General features: G+C 46.6%; 1 protein-coding gene across 1 annotated transcript in view; it reads right to left on the bottom strand.

Moving 5' to 3' along the window:
* LOC132896325 (solute carrier family 41 member 1) overlaps positions 1 to 6,617 on the bottom strand; it is a 39,195-nt gene extending 32,578 nt beyond the window's left edge. The window contains exon 1 of the mRNA XM_060937074.1: positions 6,584 to 6,617. The gene's annotated coding sequence lies outside the window, so the exon portion shown is untranslated. The remainder of the gene's footprint in view (positions 1 to 6,583) is intronic.
* Positions 6,618 to 13,114: the final 6,497 nt, after the last annotated feature.

The raw sequence follows: 13,114 nt of genomic DNA, 5'->3' as shown, positions 1-13,114 counted from the left end.
CCTAACTGCATGTCTCTGGACTGTGGGGGAAACCGGCGCACCTGGAGGAAACCCACACGGACACGGGGAGAACATGCAAACTCCACACAGAAAGGCCCTTGCTGGCTGCTGGGTTTGAACCCAGAACCTTCTTGCTGTGAGGTAACCATGCTAACCACTACACCACCGTGCCACCCACCACCATGATATGTTTGATGGTCAGTTGTTTGACCCTGCGCTCAGGGCCTGCAGTCCAAAGTTCTTCAAAATGGTTTTAATACAACTCTTAAATTTAACAAATCTTACATTTATATGATTTTAATAAACTTCTTCTTTGGCAGTCTGTCGATTTCTATGATGACATTGGTGTAAGGGGAGTTAGTTATTCTTTGCAGGCATGCCTATGAGCTACTAGGCCTGCATTTGTGCGGCAAAAATGTCTACATCGGTGGCATTGAAAGCTTGTTCCTGTCGGTAACGTGACTCGTTTGGTGCTTCTTGAGGTACAATTCTCTCTGTTTTTCCTCCACAGCTCTCTTGGCTCTGCTGATTTTCTGTTGCCGCTTCTTGCGGTCCTCAGCATCCTTCTCCCATGTATTGGGGTTGATTTGGCTGGTCTTCATATGGCATTTAAGTACGTTTTTGTAACAAAGCTTTTGTCCTCCTTGGTTCCTCTTTCCTGTAGCGAGCTCTCCATAGAACACCATCTTGGGCAGCCAAGTATCTGGCATCCTTCTCACATGCCCTGCCCACTTGAGTTGTGAGGCGGTGATGATCGCTTCTACACTTATAGTGTTTGCTCATTCCAGAACAACGACATCAGAGATTTTATCTTGCTGTTTAATGCCCTGGAGTTGGCGCAGGTGTCTGAGTTGGATTTGAGTGAGTTTCTTCAAGTGTTTTCAGTAGCGACTCATGGTTTCTGTGGAGTACAGCAGTACAGGAATAACAACAGTGTGATATACATTTGGTTTTTAGTGGTGAGTTTGATGTCATGGCAGGACCATAACCACTTGTGCAAGGCACCGAAGGCTTTATTCGCAGATTGTATGCGCCTATCCACTTCTAAGTCAAAGCTGTTCGTACTTGTAACAGTGCTGCCGAGGTAACTGAAGGATTCAGTAAGTTTCAGTGCCTTGCCATTCACTTGTATACATGGATCAGGATCTGCAAAGGTGCTGTGTGGAGGTGGCTGGTAAAGTATCGCCATTTTTGACACATTGATTCTAAGCCCAAACAGAGAAGCAGCGCTGGTGAAGCAATCAACAATCTCTTGCATGTCATCAGGGTCAGTTGCTATGAGGGCTGAGTCATCAGCGTAAAGTAGCTCACGGATGCATATCTCGCTGGTTTTGGTAGCAGCCTTCAGTCGGGCGAGGTTGTATAGCCCTCCGTCTATGCGACTTCAAATGTACACACCCTTTGTTAGATCAATAGACATTGTCTCTAGGACTGCTGTGAGGTAGAGAGTAAATAAAGTTGGTACCAGCACGCAACCTTGTTTTACTCCATGCTTGATTTCAAAACTGTCACTGATGTCACCTCCGATTGTAACTTTCCCAGTCATTCCATCATGAAAGAGTCTAAGCATGGAGATCATACATAGACTTCAAGCACTTTCCATAAGGTTTCTCTATCAACAGAGTCGAAGGCTTTGGAGAAATCGACAAAAAACACATAGAGGTTGGTTTTGCTCAAGTGCTTTTGCTTGAAGTTGTCGCAGTGAGAATATCATATCAGAAGTGGATCTGCCAGCTCTGAAGCCACATTGACTGTCAGGTAATATATCTTCTGAGAGACCCTTTAACCGATTGAGGATGATTTTTGCTAAGACTTTCCCAGCAATAGATAGCAGAGATATTCCCCTGTGATTTCCGCATTCACTTCTCTCGACTTTCTTTTTGTATATGGTGACAATAAGTGTATCTTTAAAGTCTTGGGGGAGGCTCAGGTTTTCCCAGCATGCACTGAACAGGTTCAGAAGCTCTCTCTGCAAAGCAGCACCACTGAATTTCAGGACCTTGGCAGGAATACAGTCTTGTCCTGGAGCTTTGCAGTTTCGGGTAGACTTCAAGGCTTTTTGCACTTCTTCCAGGGTGATAGGGCTGCACAGCTCTTCTCGTGCAGTCCTTCTTTCCAGCCATCTACATGCATCTACTCTGGCAGATCCTTGTTGGTTGAGCAAGTTCTCAAAATGCTCTTTCCAATGCTCTGTAATATCTTTCAGGTCAATGCAGAGTTTGCTGCCATCAGCTGTCTTTACTGCAGTTACTGCATTGCTATTTTGGGCCATAGATGGTTTTTAATCCATTGAAAAGTCCATGTGAGTCATTTCGGCCAGCTATTGCCTGCAGTTCGTCAGCTTTTCTGTCCCACCACTCATCCTTCATCCTCCATATTTCATGCTGCAGCTTGGCTTTGGACTCTTTGAAAGCTTGCTCACTTCTCTGAGTGTTCTCCTAAAGATGAATACCATGCATCCCCTTTTTCATCAATAGTAGCTTGTTGATTGCTTCTTTGTTGTCTTGGAACCAGTTCTGAGACTGTCTCTTTGGTTGCTCAAGCACCTGGCAGGCTGAATTGTAAACAGTATCTTTCAACCACTTCCAGTGTTCGTCAATATTTACAGTGTCTCTGCGACCAGGACGAAAACCGCATTGTTCCTCCTGGATCTGAGGTTCGACTATTGGCTGAATTCTCCTCTCCAGTACCCTGGAGTAAACCTTCCCGGGGAGGCTGAGAAGTGCGATTCCCCTATAATTTGAGCACACTCTTCGGTCCCCTTTCTTAAAAAGAGGGACCACCACCCCAGTCTGCCACTCCAGAGGCACTGTCCCCGACTGCCACGTGATGCTGCAGAGGCGTGTCAGCCAAGACAGCCCCACAACATCCAGAGACTTGAGATACTCAGGGCAGCTCTCATCCACCCCCGGTGCCTTGCCACTGAGGAGCTTGCAAACCACCTCAGTGACTTCAGCTTGGGTAATGGATGAGTCCACCTCTGAGTCATCAGCCTCAATGGAAGATGTGACGGTGGGATTGAGGAGATTCTCAAAGTATTCCTTCCACCGCCCGACAATGTCCCCAGTCAAGGTCAACAGCTCCCCACCCGCACTGTAAACAGTGCTGGCAGAGTACTGCTTCCCCCTCCTGAGGCGCCGGACAGTTTGCCAGAATTTCTTCGAGGCCGACTGATAGTCCTCCTCCATGGCCTCACCGAACTCCTCCCAGTTCCGAGTTTTTGCCTCCGCAACTGCCTGAGCTGTGGCACGCCTGGCCTGCCAATACCCATCAGCTGCCTCAGGAGTCCCGGAGGCCAACATGGCCCAATAGGACTCCTTCTTCAGCTTGACGGCATTCCTTACTTCCGGTGTCCACCACCGGGTCCGGGGATTGCCGCCACGACAGGCACCGGAGACCTTGTGGCCACAGCTCCGAACAGCCGCGTCTATAATGGAGGTAGAGAACATGGTCCACTCAGACTCAATGTCCCCCGCCTCCCTTGGAATCTGGGAGAAGCTCTCCCGGAGGTGGGAGTTAAAGACCTCCCCGACAGAGTGCTCGGCCAGACATTCCCAGCAGACCCTCACCATACGTTTGGGCCTGCCAGGTCTGTCCGGCTTCCTCCTCCGCCAGCAGATCCAACTCACCACCAGATGGTGATCAGTTGACAGCTCAGCCCCTCTCTTCAGCCGAGTGTCCAAGACATAGGGCCGGAGATCAGATGAAACAACAACAAAGTCGATCATCGACCTCCGACCTAAGGTGTCCTGGTGCCACGTGCACTTATGGACACCCCTATGCTCGAACATGGTGTTCATTATGGACAAACCGTGACTAGTACAATAGTCCAATAACAAAACACCACTCGGGTTCAGATCGGGGAGGCCGTTCCTCCCAACCACACCCCTCCAGGTGTCACTGTCATCGCCCACGTGAGCATTGAAGTCCCCCAGTAGAACAATGGAGTCCCCAGTCTGAGCACCTCTCAGTACCTCTCCCAGGGACTCCAAGAAGGCCGGATACTCTATACTGCTATTCGGCCCGTAGGCACAAACAACAGCAAGAGCCCTCTCCCCGATCCGAAGGCGCAGAGAGGCGACCCTCTCATTCACTGGGGTAAACTCCAACACATGGTGGCTGAGCTGGGGAGCTATAAGCAAGCCCACACCATGGGCAACTCCAGAGAAGTGGAGAGTCCAGCCCCTCTCGAGGAGCTGGGTTCCGGAGCCCAAGCTGTGCATGGAGGTGAGCACGACTATCTCTAGCCTGTACCTCTCAACCTCCCGCACAAGCTCATGCTCTTTCCCCCCCAGCGAAGTGACATTCCATGTCCCAACAGCTTGCCACTGTGTTCGGGGATCAGGTCATCGAGGCCCCTTCCTTCGACTGCCGCCCAATCCACACTGCACCGGCCCCCTATGGCTACCTCTGTGGGTGGTGAACCCACAGGAGGTCGGGCCCACGTCACAGCTTCGGGCTGAGCCCAGCCGGGCCCCGTGGGCAAAGGCCCGGCCACCAAGTGCTCACATATGAGCCCCAAACCCGGGCCTGGCTCCAGGGTGGGGCCCCGGCTGCGCCATACCAGGCGACGTCACAGTCCTTGATCTATTATCCATAAGGGTTTTGGTGAACTGCTCTTGGTCTGGCCTGTCACCTAGGACCTGTCTGCCTTGGGAGACCCTAACAGGGGCGTAATGCCCCCAACAACATAGCTCCTAGGATCATTCAAGCATGCAAACCCCTCCACCACAATGAGGTGGCAGTTCTAAGAGGGGTTAAATTAGTGTAAATAAAGTTAATAATCAGGGTGTTACACACGCACGCACATCTGGATTTAAATAAAATATGAAAAATAATATAGTTTACATGTAAAGTTTGTGTTTATTAGATTTTATTATATTATTAGATTGTTACAGTGTCTTGCAAAAATATTCACCCCCTTGATGTTTGTCCTGTTTTGTTGCATTACAAACTGGAATTAAAATGGATTTTTAGGAGGTTAGCACCATTTGATTTACACAACATGCCGACCACTTTAAAGGTGAAAATTGTTTTTTTATTGTGACACAAACAATAATTAAGATGAAAAAACAGAAATCTGGAGTGTGTATAAGTATTCACCCCCTTTCGTATGAAACCCTTAAATAAGAGCTGCTCCAACCAATTCACTTCATAAGTCACATAATTAGTTGATTAAGATCCACCTGTGTGCAATCAAAGTGTCGCATGATCTGTCACATGATGTCTGTATAAAATCAACCTGTTCTGGAAGGACCCTGACTCTGCAACACGACAAAGCAAGCAACATGAAAACCAAGGAGCCTCCAAACAGGTCAGAGACAAAGTTGTGGAGAAGTATAGATCAGGGTTGGGTTATAAAAAATATCCCAAACTTTGAATATTCCACGGAGCACCATTAAATCCATTATAGCAAATGGAAAGAATATGGTACCACTACAAACCTGACAAGAGAAGGCCCCGCCCACCAAAATTCACAGACCGGGCAAGGAGGGCATTAATCAGAGATGCAACAAAGACACCAAAGATAACACTGAAGGAGCTGCAAAGATCCACAGCGGAGATGGGAGTATCTGTCCATAGGACCACTTTAAGCCGTACACTCCACAGAGTGGGCGGGGCTTTATGGAAGAGTAGCCAGAAAAAAGTAAGTGCTTAAAAAAATCACGTTTGGAGTTTGCCCAACAGCATGTGGCAGACTCCCCAAACACATGGAAGAAGATTCTCTGGTCAAATGAGACAAAAATTGATCTTTTTGGCCATCATGGGAAATGCCATGTGTGGTGCAAACCCATCACCCTTAGAACACCATCCCTATAGTGAAGCATGGTGGTGGCAGCATCATGCTGTGGGGATGTTTTTTATCTGCAGGGACAGGACAGCGGGTCAGGACTGAAGGAAAGCTGGATGGCACTAAATACAGGGCAATTCTGGAGGAAAACCTCTTTGAGTCGGCCAGAGGTTTGAGACTGGGATGAAGGTTCACGTTCCAGCAGGACAATGACCCTAAACATACTGCTAAAGCTGCACTGGAGTGGTTTAAAGGGAAACATTTAAATGTCTTGGAATGGCCTAATCAAAGCCCAGACCTCAATCTAATTGAGAATCTGTGGCATAACTTGAAGATTGCTGTAGACCAAAGCAACCCATCTAACTTGAAGGAGTTGGAGCAGTTTTGCCTTGAGTAATGGGCAAAAATCCCAGTGGCTAGATGTGCTAAGCTAATAGAGACATAAGCCAAGAGACTTACAGCTGTAATTGCAGCAAAAGGTGGCTCTACAAAGTATTGACTTTGGGGGGTGAATACTTATGCACACTCCAGATTTCTGTTTTTTCATCTTAATTATTGTTTGTGTCACAATAAAAAAAAACAAAAATAACAATGTACCCCTTTAAAGTGGTCGGCATGTTGTGTAAATCAAATGGCACTAACCCCCCAAAATCCATTTTAATTCAATTTAATTTTAATTCAAAACAGGACAAACACCAAGGGGGTGAATACTTTTGCAAGACACTGTACATTGTGTGCAGTTCAGTTCATGCAAACACACACACACACACACACACAGCTGCTGCTGCTTACCTCTCAGCCCGTCTCACGCTCAGTGCTGGGGAAAGTAGTGTGTGTGTGTGTGTGTGTGTGAGAGAGAGAAAGCCTCCAGAGAACCCAGAATAACACACTCACTCTCTCTGTGTGTGTGTGTGTGTGTGTGTGTGTGAAGGAGTAGCACGATGAAGCTGAGGGTCTCAAATTTCCTCCTGTTGGCAGATTTAAACCCTCCACTGAATCCATCTATTTATGGGTGGAGCAAAAGTTTTCACCCCCTCTCAGTTCTGTGTTTAATGTATAGAGAAATTAACTGGATTATTTATTTTTCAGTTTAATCTGTGAAAATGGGTCTGTGTATTTATTTAATCCTGTTTTGTGGGTGAAAAAAGGTGACTGTAATGAACAGGCTGCCACAGTGCTGCCCCGCCACCAGAGGGAGACAGAGAGCTGGCTCTCGGTCATTAGTGTAAAGCAGCTCCACCTGTGACGGGTTTATTTAAGAACCACTTCCAGGCTGATCTCTCTCTCTCGCTCTCTCTCTCTCTCTCTCTCTGTGTGTGTGTGTGTGTGTGTGTGTGTGTGTGTGTGTGTGTGTGTGTGTACACACACGCGCATGCATGCTCAGGTGCCATCTGAACAACCCCAGTTTCAGCATTCCAAGTGGAAAAAGTAAGAGAAATGCTGTTGGAGTTGAGATGAATCCAGCTGACTTTGAGTTACTGGGTTAATCTAAAAGGACATAATGAAGAACATCAACAGAAGATACACTGAAACCATGTTGGGAAGAGAAGAGAAACAAAAAGCTTTGGCTGGACAGTCGAGCAGAAAGCAAAAGAATTAGAAATAAGAGAATTAAACATTAGTCCTCCAGTCCCACTGTCAATAATCCATCCATGGATACTTCCTGATGCTGTAGTAGATCTCACACTGATAAACCAAAAGAACAATGATAAAAAGCTTATTTTACATCTGCAAGAAATAAAAAGCTGTATTAGGAAATAATTACTGTAAAATACCAAATAATAGCCCGGGCGATTATTTTTCTCAATCACGTAAGAGACCCGGCGCGTATTAGAGACTAGGCAGCTATTTGGAACAGGCGATTAATTCCTTCTTCACAAACACCTTCCCCAAAATCTACCTCAAAACGGGGAAAAAATCATTCTCAGATAGGCCTACTTTTAACCAGTATAACTTACAGTTTGTTTAGAGTTAGATTACAGATAGCACGGTGCCGACTTCGGGGAATTTTGAAGACGCAGAATGCATCCTCGCATGGCACAGTCGGGGTGGATAAAGGATAAATCACACACCTTTTCCTGTTAATGACTAGTTAAGTGCATGCTTTACAAAATAATCAAGAAACCACACCATTGTCTGTGCGCAGCACTGTGATTTAATTACTCTGCAAAGTTATGGTCACTTGCTATCACCCTCACCCATGCAGCCTCCACCCTTTGCGCTTCGCGATGTCTGTCAATCTGAAATTGCACGGAGGGCGCGACGTTGAAGCAACATAATTAGGGTGCGAAGTGTCAAACCAAAGGGTTTTTTCTTATGCTGAAAAATAAGTGACCTGCAGTGGCTACATACTGTCATCTTGCATCACGTTTCTCTCCAAGACGTCTCCCTATTTGGCCGATATGAGCCTATTCCCCGAGTGAGTTGGTACGGTGGCTCGACCCCGTAGAAAACTTAAAGTTCGGATGAAAGTTAGTTGAATAGGTTACTGACTTGTAGGCCTACATGTTGCTTGCCTGACGCGTGCTTCTGCCCAACTTGCACGACAGATTACTTGTTGAAAAGGCCCCTTGGATTAGATTGGCCGCGAGCAGACTGAAATGCATGTTAGAACGCTCTCACCTTTTTTGTAAAGCGTCTTCCAGATCCGAATGGGTAAGGGCAAGTGAAATGGTATAAGGTCTTTAATAAAACTCAGTGTGTGCTTTGACGCATGCATTCGGCAATTTAGGTCGTTTAACAGAAGCAGCAGTCCAACCTTGGAAACCCGCAGTCCTCAATGTCACCACACACGCTGGCTTTCGTTGGGTATACCCAAAGGGGTGGCTAAGACATCTGTCAAAAGTTACGGAGTTGCATTCCTCAAGAAATATTACGGTAGACCAAGATTATAACATTGAAATGGCATGTTTATTATCACGTAACAAAATGTTGTAAACAGTATTATAGAAATAATTTCATTCATTCATTCATTCATTCATTCATATTGTTTCGGTAGAAAACTATGCAATGCAAAATCGTTTAAACACCAGAAAACCAGAAAAGTCCTGGGCCTCAAGATTCTAGATAGAACGTTCGGACGCTTTTTTTTTTTTTAGACCCCGGCGAGTATTCGGAACCGGCCTTTATTTGTCACAACACACGCGTACACCCGGCCGTTAAAGGGAACTCGGCTATTATTTGGCATTTTACGGTATTACAGTTTTGTTCAAATCTACAGTACACAGACACTTCAAAGAACCAGAGGTGGAAAGTAACGAATTACATTACTCGCGTTACTGTACTTGAGTAGCTTTTTTGTGTACTTATACTTTTTCAAGTAATTTTTAAAGAGTGTACTTTTACTTTTACTTAAGTATGTTTTCTTTTAAGTAGTGCACTTTGGTACATTTTACATCACAACCGTTACTGAGTAAAATAAATAAATAAAAAATAAAAAAAGGCTAAAACGGAGAAGGGGAAATGCGGTCTGGAAATGAATCACGGGAAGGACAGTTGTCGCGCGCGCGAGTCTCACACAGACGATGGCGGACATGCACCGGCGCTTTAAGGGGGGGGGGGGGCTTCGGGGGGCCACGCCCCTGGGCCACAGCCAATCAGGGGCCTTGTAATATTAATAAAATAATAAACTGTCGGAATCGTGGGCCTACATTAATGTACGAATAGAAATAAGGTTAGAAATGAATGAGCGCACAGTAGCCTGCTGTAAGAGACATGGCGGATGTGGTTCGCGAAACGACCACCCACAACTGGACCAGAATAAAATGGAACAAAATGTAACGTCACGAACGAAAGCGCGCCAAAGACTGCAGACTACTGAGACTCAAATTTAGAGGCTTTGAAAGATGAAGCGTTCACATGTTAGCGGGGCGCATAAAAGGAAAAAAAGAGAGAGATGCAGGTAATGATAGAATCGTTGCCTAAAGTCACAGACTTTTTTAAGGTAAGGATCACCAATCTGTTCAGAATATCAGCTACTTATCAGTGATCAGCCTACAGCAGCTAGGCTATGTGCAGCTAGGCTATGTGCAGCTAGGCTCTGTGCAGCTAGGCTCTGTGCAGCGAGGCTCTGTGCAGCTAGGCTATGTGCAGCGAGGCTCTGTGCAGCTAGGCTCTGTGCAGCGAGGCTCTGTGCAGCTAGGCTCTGTGCAGCTAGGCTATGTGCAGCTAGGCTCTGTGCAGCGAGGCTATGTGCAGCTAGGCTCTGTGCAGCTAGGCTATGTGCAGCTAGGCTATGTGCAGCGAGGCTATGTGCAGCTAGGCTATGTGCAGCTAGGCTATGTGCAGCGAGGCTCTGTGCAGCTAGGCTCTGTGCAGCTAGGCTCTGTGCAGCTAGGCTCTGTGCAGCGAGGCTCTGTGCAGCTAGGCTCTGTGCAGCTAGGCTATGTGCAGCTAGGCTCTGTGCAGCGAGGCTATGTGCAGCTAGGCTCTGTGCAGCTAGGCTATGTGCAGCTAGGCTATGTGCAGCGAGGCTATGTGCAGCTAGGCTATGTGCAGCGAGGCTCTGTGCAGCGAGGCTCTGTGCAGCGAGGCTATGTGCAGCGAGGCTCTGTGCAGCGAGGCTCTGTGCAGCTAGGCTATGTGCAGCTAGGCTCTGTGCAGCTAGGCTCTGTGCAGCGAGGCTCTGTGCAGCTAGGCTATGTGCAGCTAGGCTATGTGCAGCGAGGCTATGTGCAGCGAGGCTATGTGCAGCGAGGCTCTGTGCAGCTAGGCTATGTGCAGCTAGGCTCTGTGCAGCGAGGCTCTGTGCAGCTAGGCTCTGTGCAGCTAGGCTATGTGCAGCGAGGCTATGTGCAGCGAGGCTCTGTGCAGCTAGGCTATGTGCAGCTAGGCTATGTGCAGCTAGGCTATGTGCAGCGAGGCTATGTGCAGCTAGGCTATGTGCAGCTAGGCTATGTGCAGCTAGGCTATGTGCAGCGAGGCTCTGTGCAGCTAGGCTATGTGCAGCGAGGCTATGTGCAGCGAGGCTCTGTGCAGCTAGGCTATGTGCAGCTAGGCTATGTGCAGCGAGGCTATGTGCAGCGAGGCTCTGTGCAGCTAGGCTATGTGCAGCGAGGCTATGTGCAGCTAGGCTCTGTGCAGCTAGGCTATGTGCAGCTAGGCTATGTGCAGCGAGGCTCTGTGCAGCTAGGCTATGTGCAGCTAGGCTATGTGCAGCTAGGCTATGTGCAGCTAGGCTATGTGCAGCGAGGCTCTGTGCAGCTAGGCTCTGTGCAGCGAGGCTATGTGCAGCTAGGCTCTGTGCAGCTAGGCTATGTGCAGCTAGGCTCTGTGCAGCTAGGCTATGTGCAGCTAGGCTATGTGCAGCTAGGCTATGTGCAGCGAGGCTCTGTGCAGCTAGGCTATGTGCAGCTAGGCTATGTGCAGCGAGGCTCTGTGCAGCTAGGCTATGTGCAGCTAGGCTATGTGCAGCTAGGCTAGATATGCTATGATCTGTCCAACAGTAAAATAAGTCAGTTGTTATTTGAATACGTGTCGTGTGATTTGGGTTATAATCCTGTTAGTATAATAGCATATTTCGATGGGGATAATAAAATGTCTAAAACGGCATCTACTGAAGAAATTGATGAAAAGATTGTAGGCTGTAACGTTGACAGTTGGGGCAGCAGACAGTGTAAGCACACTGAGGGGAATAGCAATACAAAACTAGCGCAGATCCACATTTCTCGCTAGCTGTGTTGGGTGTGTTGTTAACCCGTGTGGATTTAAGTGAAATACTTGAGAAGTTCTGTGGTCAAGACAGCGTTTTAAGGTAAGGACGCTTGATTATTAATGTTTGCCCGCCGTGGCTTGTTGTTGACGAAAGGCCCACGTGATTTTGCCTTCTGCAGCTACTGCTAGCGTCATGCTTTGAACTCGGTTAAGCTCATTTGCGCTAAAGGATGGGTTTATTGAAGGACTTTGATGTAGCTAGTTTCTTTTTAAAAAATCGTATGCTCAAAACAGTATGCCCGTGTTCATCATGTTTAACTTTTTTCTTGATGGAGTGCGTGAAATAGGGCTGTGCGATGTCCCCTTAATTGGCATCGACGATGTTTACAGTGCAAACATCGTGATGGACGATCATATCGTGGCCGGGGGGATTTTAATACCACATTATTAAATATATTATTATTATTATTATTATTATTATTATTAAAAGTATTAGATACTCATCCGAGGCTTTGGCACGTTAAGAAAAAAAAGCGCTAGGTGATGTGGAATATTTGGCCTTGATAACGGATATGTGGTCCAGCTGCAACATGATGCCCTATATGTCAGCTACCGTACATTATGTGGACCGAGAGTGGGCAATGCAGTCCAAATGCCTGCAGACGAGTTTCATGCCAGAGACACATTCAGCGGACAATTTAGAAGACGCATTGCGCGAGACACTTGCCGAATGGAAAATAGAGGAGAAAAAGATCGCCTGCATAACAACGGGGCGAATATTGTCACAGCCATCAGGCAATTGAAATGGCCGTGGTTAAGTTGTTTTGGGCACAATTTGAACCTGGCCATAACCAACTCGCTTGCGCAACAGAGGGCCAGTACAGACCGAGCGTTTGGAGTTTGCCGAGCAGTCAACACTGCGTTTGCGCACAGCTGGCTTCGGAGAAATGAGCTGCGCAAAGCGCAGGTGGAAATGAACCTCCCCGAGCACTCACTGATCACGGCAAGATATTAATCTGCTCCAACAATGAAAGACTAGGATTCAAACTATGAGAAGAAACTACACTTAAGCTATTACTCATTGTTTATTTACACCATATCAATTGAAGATGCGTTTCGGCCTTCAGTGCGCACTTGAACGCGCTAATTTTTCCAATTTATTAGTGTTTGAATTATTGCACCAGCTTTTAAAATCATGATTTAATATTGTTTTTTTTTTTTTACTGTCTTTACATTTATCAGAATCACCTTCATTCTTCCCTTTGGTCTGACATTATGGCTTAGAGTGGACCATTTTGAGTCTGAAAGTAGGCCTATTTACCAGATTAAACTTATTTGACTTCTGCCGAAGTCTGCGCTTCACTGCCGTTTGATAAGGTGCAATATTTCCCGACTGAAGTCGTTAATAGTGGCTATTTGTTTGAACATCATGACAAATTTTACATTAAAAGTATAGTGTAGGCTAAAAAATGAAGTCAAAATTTATTATTAGTAGCATACTGTATTTGTGTAACCAGGGCCGTAACTACCATTGAGGACACCGAGCTCATGTCCTCGGCATTTTTTTCCCACGGTATTTTTTTTTCACTCAGAAATGTGAAATTAATATATGATGAAACTCGTTCTGACTTTGATCGGTGGAAAATCCTAAATTCAGCTTGCATCCCCCTG

This window comes from Neoarius graeffei, chromosome 13 (genome assembly GCF_027579695.1).
Source record: "Neoarius graeffei isolate fNeoGra1 chromosome 13, fNeoGra1.pri, whole genome shotgun sequence".
Classification (NCBI taxonomy): Eukaryota; Metazoa; Chordata; class Actinopteri; order Siluriformes; family Ariidae; genus Neoarius; species Neoarius graeffei.
The sequence above is the reverse complement of the archived record's forward strand: the minus strand, read 5'-3'. Positions and strand labels throughout refer to the sequence as shown.